At 35.0% G+C, this 26,644-nt stretch overlaps 1 protein-coding gene and 1 pseudogene across 4 annotated transcripts in view; both read left to right on the forward strand.

The window, feature by feature from the left end:
* The window catches only part of EXOC6B (exocyst complex component 6B), a 590,843-nt gene that overhangs the window by 357,708 nt on the left and 206,491 nt on the right, over nt 1–26,644 (forward strand). The window lies entirely within an intron of this gene.
* Nucleotides 16,868–19,043, forward strand: LOC144379311 (ATP synthase F(0) complex subunit C2, mitochondrial pseudogene; annotated as a pseudogene).

Below are 26,644 nucleotides of genomic sequence, written 5' to 3' on the forward strand. Positions count from 1 at the left end.
GGGCTCCATCCCAGAACCCTGGGATCATGACCTGAGCCAAAGGCAGACGCTTAACTGACTGAGCCACCCAGGCTCCCCTGTCTGTACTTTTAATAGCATAGCTTGGTTTTGCCAATCTGTGGAATGATACAGTATATACTCTTTTGTGTCATTTCTTAGGCTCAGGATAACAATGGTGAGGTATATCCATTGCATATAGAAGTAATATAGATTAGTTAATATAATCTCAAGAGTCCTTATAAAAGGGAGGTAAGAGTGTCACAGTAAAGGAGATGTAGTGACAGAAGCAAAGGTCAGAGTGATGTAGCCAGGAGCCAAGGAATGTGAGAAGCCTCTAGAAGTTGAAAAAAGCAAGGAACAGATTTTTCCCTACCTAGAGCCTTCAGAAGGAATGTTGTCTTAGTTTTAATAAGACCTATCTTGGACTTCTAACCCCCAGAACTGTAAGATAATAAATCTGTATTGTTTTAAGCCACTAAATTTGTGGTAATTTGCTATAGGAGCAATAGGAAGCTAATATAGCTATACTCAAACTTTTTGGTCTTCAGACTCTACACTATTAAAAGTTATTGAGGGGAGCGCCTGGGTGGCTCAGTCAGTTAAGCATCAGACTCTTGATTTTGACTCAGGTCATGATCTCAGGGTCATGAGATTGAGCCCTGCATCAGGCTCCACGCCCAGTGTGGATTCTTCCTCTCCTTCTCCCTCTATCCCTCCCCGCCTCCCACCTTTCTCTAAAAAAAAAAAGTAAAAGTTACTGAGGAATTCAAAGATCTTTTGTTTATGCTATTTATAGCTATCAATGTTTATCATATTTGAAATTGAGACTGAGTAATTTTGAAAATATTCATTTTAAAATAACAATAACATACTTATTATCTGTTAACCTGAATAATATATTTTTCAAGAAAACTAGCTATGTTTTCCAAAACAAAAGAAATTTAATGAGAAGAATGGTATTCTTTTATAGTTTATACAACTTTAATGTCTGGCTTAATAGAAGAATGTCAGATATTTCAAATCTGCTTCTGGATCAGTCTGTTGTGATAAATTGTTTTGTTTAAAGTATATGAGAAAATCTGGCCTTGCAGATATGTTGGATAAAGGAGGCCTTTTCAGATTATTGTTAATATTCTTAGATATTACAGCAATACTTGACACATGAGAGTTTTGTAAAGGTTAGTTGTAATGTAGAATCTGAAACTTTATCAATGAATTTTTCATATTCTGTTACCTTAAAGTTCATTGATCTGTTTTGTCCTTTGAATAGATCTTTTACCCATATGTGATTTTGTAGCATCATGCATATATCGTTTCACTCAGTTATGCAGATCTCCCCAATGTTGGCACATTTTTAGTATCAAAAAGCACATCCCGCACTCAGTAATATTACCACCAGTCTCAGTTAAAAAGTCTTTTAAATATTGGGAAGCTATATCATGGTGGCAGATACTAGTTTTCCAAAATTTGAAATTTTGTTTCTAAGCTTGAATTGTGTCATTGACAACTAATACTGTCAGTTGTTTTCTTTAAAGTGGCAGGCTCATTTCAATTATTTCAAAGAAAATGCCTACCGAAAACCCAAGTCTGAATAACCATAATTTGTCTGTCAGCTATTCTTTCAAGTGAAAAGGGCGTTCGATGAAGACAGGGCTAGTTCAGCTTGCAACCCAAACAATTACACAAATGTGTTTCCTTGAGACCGTTAACATACTTTGCTATGCAACATAAATGTTTTATGCATACTTCCCAATTTGTCCCACAGAATATCAGAAAAGACATACTGAAGAGTTGAGATTTAATAAAATTAATAATTTGTACTGCTTCATTAAGGACGTTCTTAAATGAAACTGGCGTATGTTTTATTGTGAGTGCCTGGCATTGAAGAATACAAGGATTGCTTAGTACAGTTTGGTATCGTAAGCTTCATTCATGCTAAGGTACCAGTAGTTTTGCCAGTCATTGCCTTTGCATATGTCAACACAAGTGAAATATCATCAGTGCCAATGTCAACACAGTGAAAGAAACAATATCTTAGCGTTATTATGAAAATTGTTTTGACTTTGTGGACACCTTGAGAGGGGTCTAAAGGACCCTCAGGCATCTGCAGATGACATTTTGAGAACTACTCTTTTGGTTATGAGTCCTTTATAGGATGTATGTATCATGGACATTTTCTCCTAGTTTTTGGCTTGCCTTTTCACTCTCTTATTGGTATCTTTTGATGATACATATTACCCTTTGAGAACTATAAATATGTTTTCTACTGTAATTTTCAAAATTAAACTTTTTTTCCTCCCTAAGAAATTAAAATATTGGTCATGGCAAATTGAGCACATTACCATTTTCCTATTCTACTTCTCTGTGCCACACCTGTGATTTCCAGTCCTTCTGTTTTCTTCCAAAGCAGGATGGAGTTGTCCATTCTGTAGTGTTGGTATATGTAATCTCTGCTCCTTACAAGTCTGCATTTTTTAATTATATAGCTTCAATATACTTTTGTTGATGGTTCAAACATTGCAGGTAACTTGAAGCGTTCATGTTTATTGGTAGGTTGGAGAGGAAAAGGGAAAGATTACAAAAGTAAATCTCAAATATTTGTATGATGTTAGATTCCTCTAGATCACAGATATTTTTTCAGTAACAGTTATAAGCCTAGAAGAGTTTTTTATTTCAATTATTCAAGATTATCCTAAAACCATAAACCTTTATATGTAGTAAATAACAACATAGCCTACCACATAGTAAGCATTTAATAAATATCAGTTATAATATTTATAACATAATGTTAAATCTTATGTGAGAGATATTATTATTAAAACTTAAAAATCATTCTATAATATATACAAGAGACATTAGTTATTTCGTTATTAAAAGAATAGTGTTGATTTGCTACCTCATAGGTGGTAAAGGAAATATGAAATGTCAGTTCCCGAGGGGACATTTAATTGTGCTCTTTCTTTAGGGTTTCCCTTTCCTTTAACAGTGGCCCATGGGGATCCTTCCAGTGTTTTTTGTTTATCTCTTTACCTTACTGGTGGAACCTGGCTCCCAGGTGTAGAGCAGGGTCTGAGTCTAATGAGCATCAGTTTTATAGCATGTTGAGTTTCAGTAGTAATGCTCAACTCCAGTCCTAGGTCAGCCCTGATGTTAGTTCATGGCCCCAGTCTACTGCAAATAATATGGCTGTGATTAGACCTAGTCCTAGTTCAGTCCTGATGTTAGTTCATGGCCCCAGTCTACTGCAAATAATATGGCTATGATTAGACCTAATCACACCTATTTTATGCTATTGAGGCAAGTTTGCTAGAACTGGCACAATTGTATTACTGATGCTAACTGCAGAAAGTCATGAGGAATGTCCAGTGACCTTTTGTCTGATTCGATGAATTCCTCTAATTATGTTATATAGCATTTCATCTGCTTTTCATAAAAAACCACTACCCAAGACTACCAGACTGTAATGTCTTTATGGATAACCTGTCTATGGTTCACCTTGATACTGTTTTGCCATGAGTTAACAGTAACCTCTCCCACTGTTTAATTCCTCTACTTTTTTTTAATCGTATGGAAGTCATGTGATTAACTTTTAATGGCTCTGTACACTTCACAGTATATGACCTTTGCCTTTAAGGGCCCTCTGGTAAACCTGCCAGGCTGTCTCTGATGTCTCTTTGGAGACTGAGCAGATACTTGGCTTAAGTGCTTCTAGTCCAAAAACCTGGAAGACACCCTGAGAAGGTGATCTTGTCTAAATACCAGAGTTTAGCTTCTTTTCCCTTTTTCCTTCAGATCTCCTTGCAGTCCATTTTACCCTGTCTGCTTTAACAGGGTATGTGAATACTGGGGAACCTGGCACAATTTTCTGGGGAGCTCATTTTGTCTATTTATTATTTTTCCAAAGGATAGAGTGAGTTTGTTATTGACTCTTACCATTAATTTGGAACCTTTTATTTAGAGTAAAATGTGGATACCCAATGGCCCTCCATTTCTTCTTCTAGAAATGGGAAAGCCAAATGCTGGAAAAAGTGGTTGCATAGAACATGGATTAGACCTGTTTTGAATGGATCTAACAAGTAGAAGTTAGAGAGAGGAAAATTAAATAAAGCATGAACTACTTAATTCATGGTCAACATTAGACTAGAGAACAGATGCTTTTAATGGAATGTTGTAAAGGTGATACATGCATAGCACAAAGTGTTAGACTAGGACTCTGAGTCTTCCAACCCTGAGATTCCCGTGCTTCTTCCTCTGTGTGCTAGAATCACATATGAGGAATAACTTGGTGAATAATTTGACATGGTGTGTGTATAATGTTTAGAGGTCATGCAGCAGAGTAACTATAAAAACATATTAAAAATTATACCAATAGTGAAGATAATTTTAAATCAAGGCCTGGATTTGGAGTGATTTTGACCTTATATTTCTTGTATTGCTCTTATTTAGTTATTAAATACTTATGTTTGATCCAACGTAGTTGTAGAACTTATGGGAGGAATCTATTCTAAAAGTTTGTTATAACTCTGTCTTCCAATAACTGGGGGAAAAAAAATAATGCTATAAGATAAACAGGAAAGTGGAATTAGGAACATAAACAGCAAAGGTAAAGGATTTATTTTATTTTTTAAAATTTTAATTCCATTACAGTATTATATTAGTTTCAGATGTATAATATAGTGATTCAACAATTCTATGCCTCACTCAGTGCTCATCATGGTAAGTGCACTCTTTAATCCCCATCACCTATTTCACCCATCCCCCCCCACCCCCCACCTACCTCTCCTCTGGTAACCATCAGTTTGTTCTCTGTAGTTAAGAGTCTGGTTTTTGGTTTGTCTCCTTTTTTCTTTGTTTGTTTATTTCTTAATTCCACATATGAGTGAAATCATACGGTATTTGTCTTTCTCTGACTTATTTCATTAAGCATTACATTCTCTAGCTCCATCCATGTTGTTGCAAATGGCAAGATTTTATTCTTTTTTATGGCTGAGTAATATTACATTGTGTATATATACCACATATTCTTTATCCATTCATCTATCGATGGACACTTGGGCTGCTTCCATAATTTGGCTGTTGTAAATAATGCTTCAATATACATAGGGTGCATATTATCTCTTTGAATTAGTCTTTTTGTATTCTTTGGATAAACACCCAATAGTGCAATTATGGGATCATATGGTAATTCTGTTTTTAATTTTTTGAGGAACCTCCATTCTCTTTTCCACCAGTTTGCATTCCTACCAACAGTGCATTCTCTACATCCTTACCAACACTTGTTGTTTCTTGTGTTTTTGATTCTAGCCGTTCTGACAGGTGTGAGGTAATACCTCATTGTGGTTTTGATTTGCATTTTCCTGATGATGAGTGATGTTGAGCACCTTTTCCTGTGTCTGTTAGCCATCTGCATGACTTCTTTGGAGAAATGTCAGTTTGTGTCTTCTGCCCATTTTTTAATTGGGTCATTTGTTTTTTGGGTGTTGAGTTGTGTCAGTTCTTTATATATTTTGGAAACTACCCTTTATCAAATATGTCATTTGCAAATATCTTCCCCCATTCAGTGGTTGCCTTTTAGTTTTGTTGTTTGTTCCTTTGCTGTGCAGAAGGTTTTTATTTTGATATAGTCTCAATAGTTTATTTTTGCTGTTGTTTCCCTTGCCGCAGGAAACATATCTAGGAAAATGTTGCTATGGCCGATGTCAGAGACATTATGTGCTCTCTTCTAGGATTTTTATGATTTCAGGTCTCATATTTAGGTTTTTAATCCATTTTGAGTTTATTTTTGTGTATGGTCTGAGGAAGTGTTCCAGTTTCATTCTTTTGCATGTAGGTGTTCAGTTTTCCCAACATAATTTGTTGAAGAGACTGTCTTTTTCCTATTGCATATTCTTTCCTGCTATGTCAAAGATTAATTGACCATATAATCATGGGTTTATTTCTGGGCTCTCTGTTCTTTTTTTTTTTTAATTATTTTTAAAGATTTTATTTATTTATTTGACAGAGAGAGACAAAGCGAGAGAGGGAACACGAGCAGGGGGAGTGGGAGAGGGAGAAGCAGGCTTCCCGCCAAGCAGGGAGCCCGATGCGGGGCTCTATCCCAAGACCCTGGGATCATGACCCGAGCCGAAAGCAGACGCTTAAGGACTGAGCCACCCAGGCGCCCCTGGGCTCTCTGTTCTGTTCCATTGATCTGTATGTCTGTTTTTGTGCCATTACCATACTGTTTTGATTTCTGCACCTTTGTGTAGTATATCTTGGAATCAGGGATTGTGATACCTCCAGTTTTGTTCTTTTTTAGGATTGCTTTGGGTACTCGGGGTCTTTTGTGGTTCCATACAACTTTTAGGATTATTTGTTCTAGTTCTGTGAAAAATGCTGTTGGTATTTTGAGAGGGATTATATTAAATCTATAGATTCCTTTGGGTAGTATGGACATTTAGCAATAATTGTTTTTCCAATCCATGAACATGGGATATCTTTCCATTTGTTTGCATTGTCTTCAGTTTCTTTCATCAGTGTTAAAGTTTTCAGAGTACAGGTCTTTCACCTTGCATAGGTAAAGAATTAGAACGTAATTTATAGTTGACTGCTCTGTTGTAAGACTTCCAAAGTCTACATAATATGAGCTGAGAATTATTTTCCTTATAGGCTTGAATACAAGTGAAACAATAGACTGGCAATTGTATACTTTTCTTTTATTTCCCTGTCTGGCACTCTGGAGTCTCATACAACTCTTTTTAATTTGTGAAGATACAAAGAATGCTGATGATACCCCATCTCTCCTCAGAGCCCTTAGCCATCTTCCCAGATGCAATTGTGACAATTACAATGTCCTGTCCATAACTGGGCAGAGCTGCTATTGTAGTGGCTTGATCCGTGGTGAAGCTCCTGTTCAGATGTTCGAAGACAGCACTGCACTCAGTCTTTATAAAGAACTCTGATTTGAGCTGTTTAGGTTTGAATATAATATTGATTTAAGTAGATGCTCTAAACCAACATATAGTCATTTTTGCTAATTTTCATATTTTACTTTAATGTTATGTATAGCCACTATTTTAGTTGTCTAGGTGGTATGTTTGGTTTAATATTTATTTAATTTATTCTGTGTTCCCACAATAAAATCCTTTTGTTAAGTGAGAGACTATGATAATATATATCTAAACTTTCCTCCGACAGGTTATTGTTTCAAGTACACATCAAGTGAGAATACATGAAAAAATGTATTGAAAATACATTATTTTCCTCTATCTATGCAAGCTGTTACCTGTTTCATCATAAGTTGATTTTGTGAACAACTGTCTAATCACATAAATTGAGCATCAGTTTCTTAAATTAATAGAGGATGGAGTGTATTCTTCTGTACCTAGAGTTAGATAAACATAACCATGTTTTTCAAAAACAAATAATTATATAACAGTTTGGTATACTATATAATCTGGTAGAAGAGAAAAGAAAAGACAACTTTAGCTTTGTGCTAAGCATAGAGAATGTGGCAAATCAGTAACAGTCTTTGCTAATGGAGCAACCTGTGTCTCTTTATATTATTATAATATCTACTCTGATGCCTAATATACTTCATTCTACACAGATTAGGGAAATGAATTTCAGAGGCCTTTAGTGACTTAGCTTATTACAATTACTCAATGGAAAACAAAATTATTAAATAAAATAAAACCCAGATTCCCTGATTTCTAGTCCAACACTCTTTTTAGATACCATAGTGCTTTCAAGATTCTTTTTCACTGTAATATGTGTGTATGTGTTTGTGTGTGTACATATATACATACATTTAATATATATGTAGTAGTGTATATATGTATATATACATATACATGATAGATTGATTGAATGATTGACAGATAGATGGTCTAGGTGAAAGGAAAGTACAGTGTAGTATATGGTAATCCCGCCAGTAAACACTCACTGTGATCTTGGAGTGGTAGCTTCAAAACCTTTTACTTCCATTTCCTCATATAAAAATAGACGTTATATTCAGCAGTCATTCAAATGAGTTCATCAAACCACTACTACATGAAAAGCACTAGACAGTTACTTTAATGATGACAGGTCAATATGATCAGTGCCCTAAGAGTGATATAAATAAAGCACAGTGGACATCCAGGCAGGAGTTCTGAGGGAGAGGAAGTTTAGGAATGATTTTATGAAGAAAATGAGAAAATCCTTTTCCAGAATTTTTAAGGAAGATCTTTTAAGACAGAAGTAACCCTATTAAAAAAAAAAAAAAAGCAATAAAGCCTGAGAGCTTGGGAGGGTGGGTGGGAAATAATGAGTAGTGTGATATTTGCTGAGCGTAAGATATATAAAGAAAAAATAGCAGGGAAAAGTAAATCAGAAAAGGCAGTACTTGTGGCCAGATGGTGGGAGATCCCAACTAGCAACTTAAGGAAAATGGAGAATCACTGATGGATTTTGAACAAGGAAGTATTAAAATCATACCTTTGTTTCTGGAAAATTAATTTGATTGCAGGAAATTGGATTGTGGATAGAACAAATTATAGATAGGAAAACTAATTAGTAGTTGCAGAAATTTCTCCTAGTACATCTAGTTCAGATTAAAGAATGTTTGAATTGACAGAATAGAGATGAAGGGGGAATTAGTAAGACAGATATTATGGAGGTAGGAATGAATATAAATGGATAATGAGTGGATGTTTAGAGCAAGGGGTGCTATAGATAACTGAAAGCTTTGAGCCAGGAGTTGAGAGGGTGATAGTATCAGGAAGGTAGATCACCTATTAAGAAGAGCAGTTTTAGGAAGAGGTGATGAATTTAGATTTGGACATGACTTTGAGGTCATTTATTTATTTTTATTTTATTTTATTTTGTTATGTTATGTTGTGTTAGTCACCATACAGTACATCTTATTCTTCAAATTACACATGTGCCATTGTGTAAAATATTTGGAATAAATGGACCTAAATGGTTCCTTTTATTTATATGATTCTGTGTCTTTCAACTTTGTCCTTTTATATAAAGAAAGTTTAATAGAGGAGTTATTATCCTTATTTAATGAAGGCATATTTCTGATAAAGAAATTTATTAAATGTGTTAACTCGGTGGGATGCATATAACTTCTATATTGTATATATTGTTGATGGTCAGTTATATAGCAGGAAATACTTAACTTTGTCATTATGATTCTGGGGATTTTTTTTCACTACAAGAGGCAGAATAGGATCCCAGATCAGAATAACACTCGAGATTTCATTTTTATTTTAGACAAAGAAATGTCTTAAATACAGCCAGATGTGAAAATGTAAAGGGTTAAGTTAAATGTTTTAATTTATGGATTTTATAATGAGTTTTATATTTGTATATCTGCAAAATTAAGCCTTTTGAGGCTGTTCCTCCCAAAATAGATCTTATTTATTTAACAAAAACTATACACCAATAGTATATACAAACTGTTCTAAGTTACTTTACAAATATTGTTTAAGAATCCTGTGATATTGGTAGTATTTTACTCTTTTAACAGATGAGGAAACTCAGGCACAGAGAACTTAATTAAGTTGCCTAGGGTCTCACAGCTCATAAGAAGCAGAGGTGGAATTTTGTTGCTTCTAGTTCCTTAGTAAAAACATCAGTCTTGTACAGAATCAGCATAGTGGTTTTTTTTTTTTTTTGACAACTGATGTTTTTCTGGATAACATGGTGGAAGGTCAATAAAATTAGGCTTTAGGAAAAGTTTCAAAAGGAAATTCTAGTCCATTGCCTCAGCATTTGTATATCTTGCTTTAAATATCCATGTAGCAAGACTCTAAACTGGGTTCTGAAGTGTTCATGAAAAGAGAATTCATTAAATGTGAGTTGAAGATGATTCCTGAAAGGGTTAGGGAGAAGTGTATACACTGGTCTGTACGAGTGCTTGTTTATAAAGATTGAGAACTATAGGCCCAAGTTTCAGATTGACCGTATTTTCTCTTTGGTGTATTCCTGATCAAGTTTTAATGTATCTTCATAGTCTAATGCCTTAGATAAATTGGTAGTAATGCAGTTCTAATTCTAGGACATTTCCTTCTCATTGTTTAATTTATTTTATTATTAGGTATGTAACTTTAGAATAACTTGAGCTCCTAGAATTTGAGGTTCACTGCTTTCAATTTAGTTTGACCAGTATTTATTGAGCACCTACTATGTGCTCAGTGATGCACTGTGCTGCTTGGTAAGGTTATAAGGATGAAATCTCCTCTCTGAGGAAGAATATAGTATAATGATTTGGAGTGTTGCTAATTTTTTTAAAAAAGGTTTTACTTACTTATTTGAGACAGAGAGAGAGAGTGTGAGCGGGGGGAGGGGCAGAGGGAGAGGGAGAAGCAGACTCTCCGCTGAGCACAGAGCCAGCCAGACATGGGGCTGGATCCCAGGACCCTGAAGTCATGATCTTAGCCAAAGTCAGATGCCTAACCACCTGAGCCACCCGGGCGCCCCTGGAGTGTTGCTGATTTAACTGCATGGGATGCATTTCGAATCCAGCTGTTCTGAACAAGATGCTTTTTTTTTTTTTTTTTTTTATGTTTAAGAATAATTCATCACTGGGGCTCCTGCGTGGCTCAGTTGGTTAAGTGGCTGCCTTTGGCTTGGGTCATGATCCCAGGGTCCTGGGATTGAGCCCCGTATCGGGCTCCTTGCTCCATGGGGAGTCTGCTTCTCCCTCTCCCTCTGCCTGCTGCTCCCTGTGCTTGTGCTCTCTCTCTCTCTGTGTCAAATAAATAAATAAAAAATCTTAAAAAAAAAATCCCCATCTATCTATAAAAAAAAAGAATAATTCATCGCTGAAATAAGCTGTGGTCAGTAGATAGCTATTTACCCCAGATTTAATTCTTCACCCTCACTAAAGATCTAGGTAACAGCATAAACTGATCCTTCTGTTCTTACAGCTGCATCAAAAAAGTGCAGATCCTTAATTCAGGGTCTAGTATTAGTAGAGGTAATGTGCAGCAAAATCTAAATAAATAAGCTTCTCATCAAGATAACGGTTTACAGTTCATTATGAAGTCGTTGGTGAATCTTATTTGAAGCTACTATACCAATTCTGGAAAAGTATGTGTAGAGTGAGAATTTCTATACTAGGTAAGAGTCCTATGGTAACTTAAAAATGATTCTGTGGTCTTTTCAATGCTCTAGGAAATTAAACCAGGTAGGCTGAACTGTCTGATCTTTTGGTTTCTAGTATGATTTATGATAATAATAGCACACAGCATTTGAGAAGATAGATTTTAGTATCCCCAATTTGGAGTGGAGGAACTTAGGATCCTTATGGTTAAGCACCTTGTCTGTGTTCCCATAGTCATAAATTTGATGGCCCCCAAATCTATGTCAAATCTCCAGCTCCAAAATTTGTTCTCTTTAGTGTACAATGTGTTGACAGTTCTCACTAGCAGGATTGGCAGCTCAGTTTCTTTGAATAGTTTAACCAAAACAGAGAACTTCAGGATTTTTTCTGCCTTTTTATTTCCCTTTAATCAAGGTTATCCATTTCTTTCAATGGAACTTGGTTGTGAAATGATACCTTAAGTGAGTTATAAAGTTAAATTTTCCCTCTGGTATGACTTTTCAAGATACTAGAGTTTTTATAGGTTCTGCTTTCTTCTACGTCTTTTTTTGCTCAGACTTTAGCATAAAGAGTCTTCAAGACTTATAGGGAGAACCATCTGTTCCATGCATATGCTTGGAAGCAAAGACCAACTTTATAGATGAGCAGAAGATGCTGGCTGTTTCAACAGTTTGGTTTTGCTTTCTTATAAAACTCTGCAGGTAATAAGATGAAGAAATGTAACCTTCTCAGTTACGTGTCTTTAGTTGTATGTGTATGTGTGTGTATGTCTGTGTGCATGTGTGTGTGTGGTTTTTAAAGCAATTATAACACACTTGTAAATAAATTTTGTCCTTTGATATAGTCTTCTTGGAAAGCATACAGTTTTCCCCAAAGCAATATATTAGAGCCATTTCATGGATCTTGTTGTTTCATAATTATTATTTATTATCCCAAAGAGTGTCATTCAGTTTAATTATTTCTTCATCCAAGAAATTCTTTTAAATGCCTAAAGAATGCAAGAAACCATACTTAAGCAATCTATCCTTTTATTCCTCAGTCTTGGCTTTAAAGCAAGGATTCTCAGGCATGGCACCATTGACATTGGGTGCTGGATAACTCTTTGTTGTGGGGGCTGTGCAGTCTGGGATGTTTAGCAGCATCCCTGACCTGTACCCATCAGATGCCAGTGGTCCCACCCCACCTTCTGCCTAAATTGTGACAACCAAAATGTTTCCAGACTTTGTCAGATGTCCCCTAGAAAACAAAATCATCACTACTCTAATGTCTGAATTAAAAATTTAAAAAAATTATCACTCAGATGGTGAATAATTGCTTTCACTGAAAATAATGTAATAATGACCATGAAAGCTGTTGTAAAAGAGGAGTTTCAAGAATATTATTCAGCCGTCAGAAAAGATGAATATCTACCACCTACATCGTTGTGGATGGAACTGGAGGGGATTATGCTAAGTGAAATAAGTCAAGCAGAGAAAGACAATTATCATATGGTTTCACTCATATGTGGAATATAAGGAGTAGTGCAGAGGACAACAGGGGAAGGGAGGGAAAACTGAAGGGGAAGAAATCAGAGAGGGAGACAAACCATACGAGGCTCTTGACTCCGGGAAACAAACTGAGGGTTGCGGGAAGGGAGAGGGGTGGGGGGATGGGCAACTCGGTGATGGGCATTAAGGAGGGCACGTGAGGTGATGAGCACTGGGTGTTGTATGCAGCTAATGAATCATTGAACATTATATCAAAAGCTAATGATGTACTATACATTGGCTAATTGATTTTAAATAAAAAAAAAAGAATACTCAGAGAGTGATTAGCACTACTGTATCGCCTCCTGTGGTTATCTAAGTTACAAAATGTTTATTTAAAAAATTATACCAGTCTGTGCTTATATTTTATATCATTACTTGCCCTTGGCACTTTATTCATTTCTCCTAATGTGGCCTGTTGGCTTTTAATCAGACACATTTAATCATCTAAAATAAGCTTCAACTTAAAAAATGTTTCCGTTATCTTCCAACATCTTCATCTTTTTATCTGCCTTTTCCATTTTTGGAAAGGGCAAGAATAGTCCACTGGAGACAACTGGGTGCTCATCTGACAGAAATTGCCAGAATATTTGTAGAGATCAAATGCAAATATCAGGGTATGTGACTCCCATAATGATTTTCAGAAAAGTTATTGGAATATTGACAGTGTCACTGGAATCAAACAAAAGCTAAAGGCAAGTGTTTTGTCCACTTGTCTCTTAATGGGACTAAATTAATGAAATTATCTTAGAGTACTAGAAGTTCAAGGTAAAATTCAAATGTAATTATCACTAATTACAAAGGCCTATTATTTGATATCCCTAAATTTGATTTCATCAAGTCTTATGTGAAATTATCTGAAATTAATGTAAAAGTGAAATTTCAGAGTTCTAGGAAAGATGGCTAATTGAGCAGGTTGCCCTACCTGAAACATTCTCCAAAATGGACATAAATAAGCAAAAATAGAGTTGTAAGCTTCAGCCAAAAATGAAAGAGTAGGATTGACCCTAGCCCCATTCTAATTATTGCAAAGAGTATTTTCTTGATTTTAATAAAATTTGAACTAAATCAAACTTGAGTGTCAAAGGCTGATACGTATATCCCCAATTTCAAACAGGTTCTAGGTTCTGCAAAGTGAGAAAGTTCAGAAAGACCTTATCAATAATGCTTACCTTAGAGTGAGAAGCACTAAGGATACGAATGGCAAATACCAAATTCGGGCTAATTTTCATACTTCAGAATAGAGAATGACAGGGGAGGTGAGGTTGATGGAGGATTGGGTTATTCTATCTTTATTTTTCTCAACCTGACTTCCTGTTGTGGAAAAATCCATCCAGTTGTGCTGTTGACTCTGAAGTGGATAATTTCTAAAATCAAAAAGAATTACCCTCATGGATCTTAACATTAGCTCAGGCCAAGAGAGTCATCCAATTTGATAGGAGTGTTTGGAGACAATGTATTTGAGCTTAGGTTATCTCTGCTAAGATTTATTCTTCTCTACCAACCTCCTCCCACTTCCCAAAGCATCTGAAGGAATGAACAGACATAATATACAACCAATTTCTAGACTTTGAGCTCAGATTATAAAATATGTTTTTAAAAATCTCCTGAAAAACAGGAGAATCCAACCACTTTAATCATAGTAAATAGCAGAGATAACCAAATTGTTCTTCTCTTAGCTAAATGATGAGCACAACTTAGAACCTGTGTATGAGGGCTACTAAAAATAAGGAAAATAAACAGGGACATAAAAGGCAATGGAGGAATATATTTTGAAAGAAGAATTGCTTCAGGAAACTGAAGAACACTTTAAGAAAAAATAATTGTCAACACTCTCAAGGAGATAAAAGTGACCATAGACTGTATGATAAGAGATCAAAGAAGAGTTTAAGAGATTAAGATATAGATAAAAGGATACCAAAGTAAGATTAAAAGACAGTTGGCAGAGGGGAGATGAGTAAAACTATTAAAATAATTAAAACCACATTAGATACAGGAAGATGTAGAGTGAATGATGCAGCAGATGGACTCAATGACTTAGGGGCATTCTTGAGAAAAATCACATAAAATGCAGGAAGAGAGATTAAAAACTATTAGTGGAAATTTATTGATACAGAGGGAAAAAAAACTCATCCCGGAAATAAAAGACTTTAATCTACAGATTGAAAAGAGTTTACTAAATACCAGGAAAAAGTAATACAGACAGCATCCTGGTGACTTTTCTGATTTAAAAATTTCTGTAAGTATTACTAGAGTAAGAAAAAAGTCACCTACAATGTTAAAAAAAAATTAAGTTGGCCCCATATTTTTTTCTCAGACCCCAAATGACACTGTAATAATGTCTATATAATGTTGAAGGGAAAAAAAAAATAGGTGACTTAAGTTAAAAATTAGTAAGATATTATTTAATAAAAGAAAAATTTAAATATAAAAAATATTTTTAAAAAGAAAGAAATTACAGCCTCTATGAACCCAATGTAAAAGTTTACTTAGAAGATGAGTCAAAAGAAGAAATCCATAAATGGTAAAATCATATAGAAAGATTGGTGATGAGCATGTTAAACGCAGAATCAAGCAGACTAGGGAGAAAAGATGTAATATTCAAATGTTTAAATAGAAGATATATCATTTAGAAATAGCAATTCGATGATAGTTAGCTGGGATAAAAAGTTAAAGAAGAGCTAGCAAAATGTAGTGTTTTGGTCGGGGGGGAGGCTTGGGAGGGAACATCATATTAACATGCGAATTGCTTCATCGTTCTTAGGGGAGTTTATTTTTGAAGTATATAAATGGAAGAATATGGCTTCAGCATACTGGTGTACTTCATCAGTTGTAAAGAACACTTCTTTTCACATTTTAACATCTCTGGGCTTGGAATTTGTCTTCTAATCAATTGTGACCTACAGTTATGATTGGCACCATATTTTCATTCTTGATCACTTAAAAATTACAATGCATCTTATAATTATTGATATTTTATTTATTTATTTATTTAGGGAGTGGGAGAAGGATAGAGGGAGAAGATGAGAGACGATCTTAAGCAGGCTACACCCCCAGCGTGGAGCCTGACACAGGGCTCATCTCATGACCCTGAGATCATGATATGAGCTGAAATCAACCAACTGAGCCGCCCAGGCACCCCTAATTATAGACATTTTAAAGTGCATTAAATATAGATGTTAAACATATAAAGTCATCACTAATAAAACTAAAACTTGACAATTTTATGTATTTTTTAAATTAATGATTGAAAGGAAGAAGGGGAGTGAAAAATAAAATAAAATATAAGCCATGAAGCAAAAGATTGAAAACAAAAGAAATGCTGAGAGAGAGGAGGCAATAGAAAATACTAATAATAGTTAGGAGCTCAAACTATGGCATCAGACTGACATGGGCTCAAGTGGCAATGTTAGCAAATGTGGAGATACAGTCAAATTATTTGTGTAGTAGTAACACTGACAATTAGAAATTTTCTTATTACACACTTCTGTGATCAAAGAAGTCAAAGGTGTAACTTCTGGAAATTTAAAAAAATAGTGGTAATAAAAGCAAAACGTGTCAGCCTATGAGGTACAATTAAGAAGCATACTTCAAGGAAAGTTCATAACTTGAATGTTTCCAGTTTTAATCTATCAAGAATGAAGAAACACTTATATACGTGTTTTTTTTTTTAAATCAGCAACAGAAGTATAGCAACAGGAACTAAATAATAATGATAAAACCATTAATCAATGAATTCAGTATCAATTGAACTGATAGATTGAAAAGTGTTTTCTTTGATAATGTAAAAGTCATTAGTCTAAAGTTAGGGAAAGGAAGAAAGCCAGAAATATCCAAAATTAAAGATGAGAATTGGGAGATGACTAAATTGAATACTACTGCTTTGCACAAATCTATACTACAAATTTGAAATTTTACTTATTTACTTTTAAATATTTATTTATTTATTTTGGGGGGGGCAGTGGGAGAGGGAGAGAGAGAGAGTCCTAAGCAGACTCTGTGCTGAGCACGGAGCCTGACATGGGGCTCGATCTCACGACCCTGAGATCACGACCTGAGCCGAAACCAAGAGTCGAACGCTTAACAGACTGTGCCACCCAGGTGTCCCTACAAATCTGAAATTTTAGATGAAATATATGATTTTCTAGTAAATTTTAAGCAGATTTAAAAGGAGATAGAAAAATTGAAACAAAAAAAATAAGAATAAAACTGTTACGAAGAGCGTATCCATCCTACGTCTTAACTAAAATGCCTTCTAGATGGCTTAATGGATGAATTCTGTTTAACTAAAAGGGAACAGGTAATATTAATGCCATTAAAACTGTCCTTGATCTTGGAGACAGAAGGCATAATTAATAATTTCATTCCTGAGACAACATAATATTGGTATAAAAACCTGACCTTAGAAAGTAAAAAAAAAAAAAAATCTGCAAGTCAGTCTTGCACATTGATGAAAATCATCTTTAAAAATTCAGCAAATGCAAAAAAAAAAATTCAGCAAATGCAATAAGCCAGTGTATTAAAAAGATCATAAACCATGGCCAAATGAAATTTATCAAGGAATGCAGGGTTAGTTCAATATAATTCTGAGATTATATTGAAATAAAAAAGATTACATTTTGGAATACCTAAAACATTTGATATAATTGAGTCCTATATAAAATCCTTAAGTAAGCATGAATGGATAAACAATTTCTTAAAATAAATGTGTGTGTGTGTATGTGTGTGTAAAACAAGACAAAGGTTGTTTCCTAGCATTATTTAATGATTTTTCTCTGGAAAGTGCTAGCTAAGGCAATTATGTAAGAGCAACAAATTATAAATACTGTGAAAAGAAGTGGTAAAATTATTACTACTTGCCAATTATATAGTCTAAAATCTGGAGTACCATGAACCTTAACTAAGGAACAATTGATTAGAAACAAAAAAGATATAATTTAATAAATACATTAATTTGTGGTTATCCATGTATATACCCAAACCTGCAAAATGTCCTGGATATAAAAATCACATTCATAATAGCAACAAAAAGATTAGAACATTTAGGAATAAACATGAAATATGTGTGTGTGTGTGTATATATATATATATATGGGAATTTATAAAACTCTACTGAGTATCATAGTCTTTTCATACAGTAAAATGTTTGTAAAAGTGTCAATTATTCATTAATCAAATGCAACACAATAAAAATCCCAGTGGGATTTGCATTGGATTTATTATAGTTATGTAAAATTTATCTGGAAGAAAGAATATGAGGGAAGGAATGATCAGTTAAGTTCCAAGAAAGAAAATTAGAGAGAACACACTTTTTTTACCTAGTTTGAAAGGCTACACTTGCAGGGATATGAATATGTAGTTCCATGGAATAGAGTAGTTAATACAGAAATAGAGTCAAGACTACTTGGGAATTTAATATCTGATAAATATATTTCAGATCACTGGGAACAAGGATGGATTATTGAATAAATGGTTTAACAATAGGCTTAAGATGGGAAAAAATTCCTTTCACCGCCCCTACACCAAAGATTTAAATATATGTTTTTAAAAAGTCGCAACAGTATTGGAAGAAAATGTAGTGGAGATTTTCTTATTGTGATACAAAACTCAGGGGCCATAAAGGAGAAATCTTATATTTGATTGTGAAAACTCTTAATACTTCTCTGTCAAAATCACTATAAACAGTCAAAAATCTAATAGGAACAGACAGATCTAATTTCATAATAAATGGCATGCTCTTATATATTAAGAGCATATAATATTAAAAGCATATAAAATGCTTCTTAGATAATTGAGTTAAAATACTATCAATTAAAAATGTACATGATCAAGATAGACTAGGTACACATGTTCAAATATATTCTTTAACCCTCCAATGCCATAAAATAATGGAGCAGATATATTTTTTGAGTGGAAATAAATTAGTAACAGTGCAAGAAAAGAAGAAAGTGTAACTGGTGTCGTCCCTATCTTGGTCCTGGGACCCGCTCGCCGGCCACAGCCCCTCATCCTTTGAAAATATACACCTGCGCAAAGTTCTTTCCACCCCCTGCTTGGTCAGGAGCACCTGTCAGCTGCTGAACCAATCACTGTCTGCAGTGGTACCAAAACAGCAGCTTGGCAGCCCCGTGTACCCTGACCTCACTTATTCCTCGCCGCAGCTTCTAAACCGGCATCATTTAAAGGGACATCCACACAGCAGCCAAGTTCTTAGGGCTGGGGCAGCCGCGGTTGGGGTAGCTGGCTCTGGCGCTGGAATTGGGACTGTGTTTGGGAACCTCATCATTGATTATGCCAGGAACCCCTCTCTGAAGCAACAGCTCTTCTCCTATGCCATTTTGGGCTGTTCCCTCATGGAGATCATGGGGCTCTTTTGCCTGATGGTGGCCCTTCTCATCCTCTTCACCATGTGAAAGAGCCATCTTCGCCTCCCATGGGTCTTTCTCCTTTGTCTTGTCTGCCTTGTATGTTCCTTTTCTTATATGTCCCCAGACAGGCTGGGGAAAATGGTTGGCTTAGGGTTTGACAAGGGAAAGACAAATACTGTATTAATAAGGGAAAAAAAAAAGAATGCCATTGGCACACAAGGTAGGGGATTATATATATGAAATTATTTGGGGAAAGAATACTGAAAGAATACTGGAGTAAACCATTCTCTAAAGGTCAAGTATGAAATTGCTCTTGAGCCAGTGTACCAAAAAGAGAGCCAGCATGTTGACTCCTTATTCTTTTATTTCCCTGCTGACTAGCTCAGTTCTAGGGTGATCAGGATAAGGGTACTGAGCATAATGTAAGCAGATGGCTCCCTGGATTTCTCTAGACTCCAGCCTATTTATATAGTACCCCAGGAGAGAAAGCCCATGGTTCCTTCTCTGCAGTGATGTCGGTGAATAGAACTGGCAAGACAACATGAGTATGTAACTTCCTGATACCCATGGTAACACTTCTCAGAAGCTATCTTGAGTTATCAGCATAAGCTTAACTCTTCTACAGATAAATCATATTCTTCATGTCTTATTTCTTTTTTCAGTGGCATAACTCCCTCTCAAACTCTTCACCAATACCCAAGGTGTAGTTAACCAGAGCATATTTGGCCCAATTTTTACTTATCGTTTATTTCATATTTTTTTTCTCATTGTCAAGGTGTGGGGTCCTATTACTAAGGCAACTAGGAATGGATTATGTGCCATGTATCTTTTAGTAACCCTTTTAACTCCTCTTTGTATGACTATTTCTGTTTCCCTAGCTACCCTCATGCATGATTAAAAGGGTTCAAATCATTCTAAGGTTCTGACCGCCTTTTCTAGTAGTTATACTTATGTCTTCCTCCAGAAGGCCTGACCTTTTTCCTACAAGGTTTGTCTTACCTCTACAGAATTCTTCCAAATTTAGTGATGTCTTCTTGACATCTTTCCCTTTTCCTGTAATAAGTATCCTTTCTGATAATTCTTACTCAACACTGTTGACACTAATAGAGAATGGACTCTGGGACAATTGTCAGTGTGATTTTTCTTGGAGAAAAGTTGGCCCAGTGGCCCTCTAACCCTTTCCAACTTCTTTTCAATGGACAGTTGAGAAGTGGCTCATGTGTCAACAAAGTGTGTGTGGGTACCACAGCTGCCTTGATAAGACGGTCCCTATGTAGATACTGCCCCTTAAGGAGAGATGGGCATCACTCACAGCCTAAATATATACTGCCAATTCATTCTCCTTGGAAACGTGTCCCATCCTGTACCATGGTCACTGGGGACATCTTACTGTAGATATAACCAGCATTAACAGAAAGATAAGTAGATTCTTAGATGCAAAGGTGAACAGACAAATCAAGCCAATAATTGAGGAAACCAACATGAAAGGTAGGCACTAAATGACAAAGAGAAGAACTAGCATCCAGCTTAGAAGAACTTTCAAAAGTAAGTTTAATCAAATCCTCAGAGAAATTCAAAAGAATGGAAATTTCAAAATTAAAAATACACTAAATGAATTTTTTAAAACACTATATTAGCTAAATAAAATAGACACAGCTCAAGAATCATCTAGTAAGCTTGGGTAAATGAGTATTAGCAACATTGGATTCTAGAAGAAAGTGAATCAGTATCGTTATATTTCTGAAGGAAAATCATTTTGAAATTAGACTTCTGTTATCATGTATATTGTAAATGGCAGATCTCAGAAAATCTCAACATGTAGTGGATATGAGGTGGGAGAAAAGGAAGAGAAAGCATCCAAGATTTTGGGCTTATTCTACTGGAGACTGTCAATACTGATTACCTCTAGATACAACTGAAATACATCTTTTAAATGTTTTAAAAATTTCAGGGTAGCAATTAAAAATAGTATAACAAAAATGTATAACAGAAGAGGGAAAAACAGAAATAGGAGAATTTAACCAATCCAGATTAGGAGAAGGTAAGAAGGAAGTGTGATAAAAGAGAAAATATGAAATAAGATGGTGGTAATAAGTCCAAATATGTCAAAAATGACACCTAATGTGAAAAAAGTAAAATTTCCTTTTAAACATAGAGACTGTCAGATTTGCCTTAAATCAAAACTTGACTTTGTGTTGTTTGTAAGAAATACTACTCAAATGAAAAAGAATGGAAAGATACAAAATAAATGTGTGAGAAAATATTCCAGGCAGATGTAAGAAAAAGAAAGCAATATTAACATTATAGCAAATAGAACTAAGGCAAACAACCTCAAAATTAGGTAAGAGAGGTATATGTCACATTGTAAAAAAAAAAAATACACAATACACCAGGAAGATTAAAAGGGAAAAACTGTATGATCACCTCTAAGTATTGAAAACAGTTTAATACTTTAACATTTGGTATAATTTAATGGCCATTCCTAATAGAAGCTGAACAAGCTAATAGTGAACAGAAACTCCATTAATTTAATAGTTGCTGTTTACCAGGGATGTGGAATAAACATCATGCCAGAGCCAGAACAAACAAGGCCATTGTTACCAGTGCCATTCAGTATTTTTCTGGAGGTCCAAGCCAGTGCAGTAAGATAAGAAAAATAATAAGCAGTGGGACTGTTGGAAAGGAGGTGAGAAAGGTCCAGTTTGTAGACAGTGTGATTATCCATTCGACATGATCCAAGACAACCAATTGCAAACGATTAGAATTAGTAAGAGTTTAGTAATAGTGCCAGATACAATATTATGTATCCTGTTCTTCAGCTTGTCTCTTCCTTATACCATATTATAAAATGTGATGAAAATGGATTGCATTCACTATTGCAAGAAAAATGATGAAATAGGTAGAAATAAATATGACAAGAAGTATGTACGACATATAAGAGGAAACTTTAAAATTTTAATGAGGGGCCAAGAAGAAAACCAGATTATTAGCAGGAAGACAAAGCAACGTTCCTGGATTGAAAGATTCAGGATATGAAATAATCAGTATAAAGCAATAGCATCTCAAATAGTGAGGTGTAATAATAGAAAAAGATAACAATAATGTAGAATAGACCAAAATTATATTTTTAAAGTGCTTGACCACCTAAAAGTTGAAATTCGTATATGATGCAAGATGCTATAATCAAAAATTAAAGACAATTCTAGATAATTAAAGACAAACCAAGAAAATATTTATATATAACAAAGATTAAGGTATAAATCTTATAAATTATTAAGAACAAGCTCAATAGAAAAATTGGGAAAGAATGTGTATAGATATTTTACAAAAGAAGAACGAGAAATGACTGGTAAGTAAATGAAAAGATTTTCAGCCCTCAATAGTAATCAGAAAAATGAAGTTCAAAATCAAAATAAAACATTTTTCTTATCAGATTGGCATAAATGATAAAGATTGATGGAATACAGAAAAATCAGTTCCTTTCTACATTTTGATGATATAAAGCCTTTCTGGGGGGGCCTGGGTGGCTTGGTCAATTAGGTGTCCTACTCTTGGTTTCTGCTCATTCATGACCTCAGGGTGTTGGGATTGAGCCTCATATTGAGCTCTATGCTCAGCGCAGGGTCTACTTGAGATTCTCTCTCTCCCTCTATCTCTACCTTCCCCACCCCCTCTAAAATAAATAAATCTTAAAAAAAAAAATAAAGCTTTCTTGGAGCACAACCTAACAGTATCTAGCAAAACTTAAAGTGCGCAATGAGATACCACCTCATACCAGTCAGAATGGCTAAAATTAACAAGTCAGGAAATGACAGATGTTGGTGAGGATGCAGAGAAAGGGGAACCCTCCTACACTGTTGGTGGGAATGCAAGCTGGTGCAGCCACTCTGGAAAACAGTATGGAGGTTCCTCAAAAAGACCCAGCTGTTTATAGCAGCAATATCCACAATAGCCAAACTATGGAAAGAGCCAAGATGTCCATCAACCGATGAATGGATAAAGAAGAAGTGGTATATATATACAATGGAATATTATGCAGCCATCAAAAAAAATGAAATCTTGACATTTGCAACGACTTGGATGGAACTAGAGGGTATTAGGCTAAGCGAAATAAGTCAATCAGAGAAAGACATGTATCATATGATCTCACTGATATGAGGAATTCTTAATCTCAGGAAACAAACTGAGGGTTGCTGGAGTGGTGGGGGGTGGGAGTGATGGGGTGGCTGCGTGATAAACATTGGGGAGGGTATGTGCTATGGTGAGTGCTGTGAATTGTGTAAGACTGTTGAATCATAGACCTATACCTCTGAAACAAATAATACATTATATGTTAAAAAAAAAAGATAATAGGAAGTGAAAAATGAAGGGGGGGGAATCGGAGGGGGAGACGAACCATGAGAGACTATGGACTCTGAGAAACAAATTGAGGGTTCTGGAGGGGATGGGGGGGATGGGTTAGCCTGGTGATGGGTATTAAAGAGGGCACGTACTGAATGGAGCACTGGATGTTATACGCAAACGATGAATCATGGAACACTACATCAAAAACTAATGATGTAATGTATGGTGATTAACATAACATAATAAAATAAAATTTAAAAAAAGTGCACATTCGTAGAGTCAACAGTTTCATCTTGTACCCACTGAAGATCAGTATACATAAATATTCATCATAACGTTGTATAAAAAATTGAAAACAATTCAGGTGCCCATTAATAGGAGGCTAATAAGGTAAATTATAGTATATACCATAGTAAATACTTAGAATAATATTTGACCTTTTAAAAGAACACAGTGATGTGGTAAGTTCCTATTTGAAAAGATTAAATTACAGAACAGTAGATTTATTATGACCTCATGTTTTAAGAAAAAAATATATGTGCTTGTACATGTATGAAAATACATAAAAGTCAGACTGGAAGAATGTATTCCGTGCTGTTAGGCATGTCTCTGGAAGGGAGTTGGTTTAGTGAGTAAATGTAAAGAAGGATTTTCACATTTTGCTCTATTCTTCATTATTTTGAGTCTTTTAAAATAACAATGTAATAAAAAAACAGAAGAAACATGTGCAAATGGCAAAAAGCAATATGGAGGCCAATTAAGTAAGCATACTTGTGCTCATGTTAATAGAAATGCAAATGAAAACAGTGAGATTTTTCATGTGTCATATGGGTAAAGATTGAAAATACCCAGTCTTGGCAGCATTGTGACCAAAAAAAGTACTGATATGTTGTTTGTTATAATATGAATTTTTAGTAGGCAGTTGACTTCATTTATTAAAATTCTATGTCCCTGCCCTTTTACTTAGAAATTTCATTCTTATATATTATTTTCAAGACGTCATCACGAATAGGCAACAACATATCTGTAAGAATGTTTTTTAGATAGCATTTTTAAACAATGATATGGAAATAATAAGAAAGGACTTAAACAGATATTGATGTAATTAAAGATATAGATCAATATAAATGCACATTAAAATTTGTTAAGATACGTGTTAGGAATTAGAGAAAGACATCATACGGTTTCACTCATATGTGGAATATAAGGAATAGTGCAGAGGACAATAGGGGAAGGGAGGGAAAACTGAATGGGAAGAAATCAGAGGGAGACCAACATGAGAGACTCTTGACTCAGGAAACAAATTGAGGGTGGTGGAAAGGGAGGTGGGTGGGGAGATGGGCAGTGGGAGGGCATGAGCACTGGGTGTTGTATGTAGCTAGTGCATCATTGAACATTATATCAGAACTAATGATATACTATATGTTGGCTAATTGAATTTAAATGAAAAAAGATACATGTTAGGTTTTTTTTTTTAAAGTATGTTACAAGTTAGTCTAGTGTCATCTCATTTTTCCAGAATGTGTATGTGTGTGTGTGTGTCTGCAAGATGTATTGGTTAGAAAAAAAATTCTAGAGGTCAATCTGTTATCTCTGCAATGTAGAATTACAAGGGACTTTGTCTTTCTTCCTTAAACATTTCTATAATGTTTAATGACTTTTTTTTTTACCACAATTATGCATTGCTTTTGTCATCAGAGAGCCATTAATATAGCAGTTGATCTCTACATTCTTTAGGAATTTGCCTGTTGTTAAAATAAAAAATTGTTCTTTTGTGATTTTTTTTTAAAAGCTGAGTATTGTGTTTATGTAAGAATTTTCTCTTGTTTTCATTTATTTTTCATCCCTTTAGTTGTTATCATTAGTAACAATAATATTTAATATTTATTAAATGTGTACTCTGAATTACAAACTGCACCTATTTTAACCCAACCAGTTCTTGGATTATTACTGTTGTTTGTCCTATAGAGCAGCAGTTCTTAAACTTTCTGGTTTTGGGACTATTCATACTCCCCAAAATTACTGAGGACACCAAAGGACTTTTGTTTGTTTGTTTATATCTATCCATGTATGCCATATTAGGAATTGTCTTAGAAGTCTTTAAGTATTTATTATTTTATTTTAAAAGAGTAATATTAAACTCAATATAATAACATTTTAATGAATAATGACTATTTTCTAAACAAATGTACTCTTCTGAGCAGCATTGTTATACATTTTTGCAAATCCTTTTACTGTCTAGCTTCATAGAAGACAGCTGATTTCTTACAGCTTCTGCATTCAGTCTGTTGTGATAAATTGTTTTAGTAGATTGTATCATTCACAGATATTCAGTTCCTTTCCCTGTGTAGCCTTGGCCATATGACTTGCTCTGGTTAGTGAAAGGGAAGTGTTTCATACGTTACTTCTCAGAAGAAGCTGTAAGAGACATTCTGTGGTTCCTCCATCACTCTTTTCCCTCTGCCACGTGCATAGTATGTCCCAAAGCGTAGCTGCCCCATTTCCAACTTGGTTCTAGAATAAAAATGACATTAAGCAGAGCAGCTGATCCCTAGCTAACAATAATTTGGGTGAGGATTAAGCTTTGGTTGTAAAACACTGAGATTTAGGGGTTGTTTGTTGTTGTATCATAACCGAGTATAAGCCGACTGATAGAGAAGTTGATAACTAAATGGGATACTGCTGTAATAAACAGACATACAAAAATACCTAAAATATATGACACTGACCTCGGGGCTAGGCAGAAGGTGGTTCCCATGATAAAACTTTTGGTGAAATTTGTCACCTAAGGTAACTGGAAGTCAGATAATATACCAGATTGAGTATGTGGTATTAGGCAGTAGGAGAGTTTGGGAAACAAAATGTGACCAATGTTCTTTGGTTTCTATTGCCTTCATTTGTTTACACAATAGAGATAAACTCAGGAAAGACTTGGCCTGTTTATTAACAGGGTGTAAAGGGAAAAGGGAGAATCTAGAAATTCCAGCAATTGAAGAGTCACCATATTTAACTATTTCTCATTTTCAACTGATTAAATATATAATTGAAAATTATTTGAATGGACAGAAACCCATTATATTTCAGCCACCTATCAAAGACCACATCAGAGCTAAAGCCAGCACAGTTGTGTTAAAACCTCAGATTCAATTAAAGTTGAGTCCCCAGCAAGAATCAAGAAAAATGAATGTCTTCCCACAGGGCAGAGCCAGCAGCCTTAGAGAGCAGTGAACAAGGAAGTCACTGCAGGCCCCAATTAAGGCATGTTCGTTACTCCCAGGGCAAGTGGCTCTTACAACTTCTGTCCACCAAAGTTTCAGAATTCACATGGATAA

Source organism: Halichoerus grypus, chromosome 10 (assembly GCF_964656455.1).
Source record: "Halichoerus grypus chromosome 10, mHalGry1.hap1.1, whole genome shotgun sequence".
Taxonomy (NCBI): Eukaryota; Metazoa; Chordata; class Mammalia; order Carnivora; family Phocidae; genus Halichoerus; species Halichoerus grypus.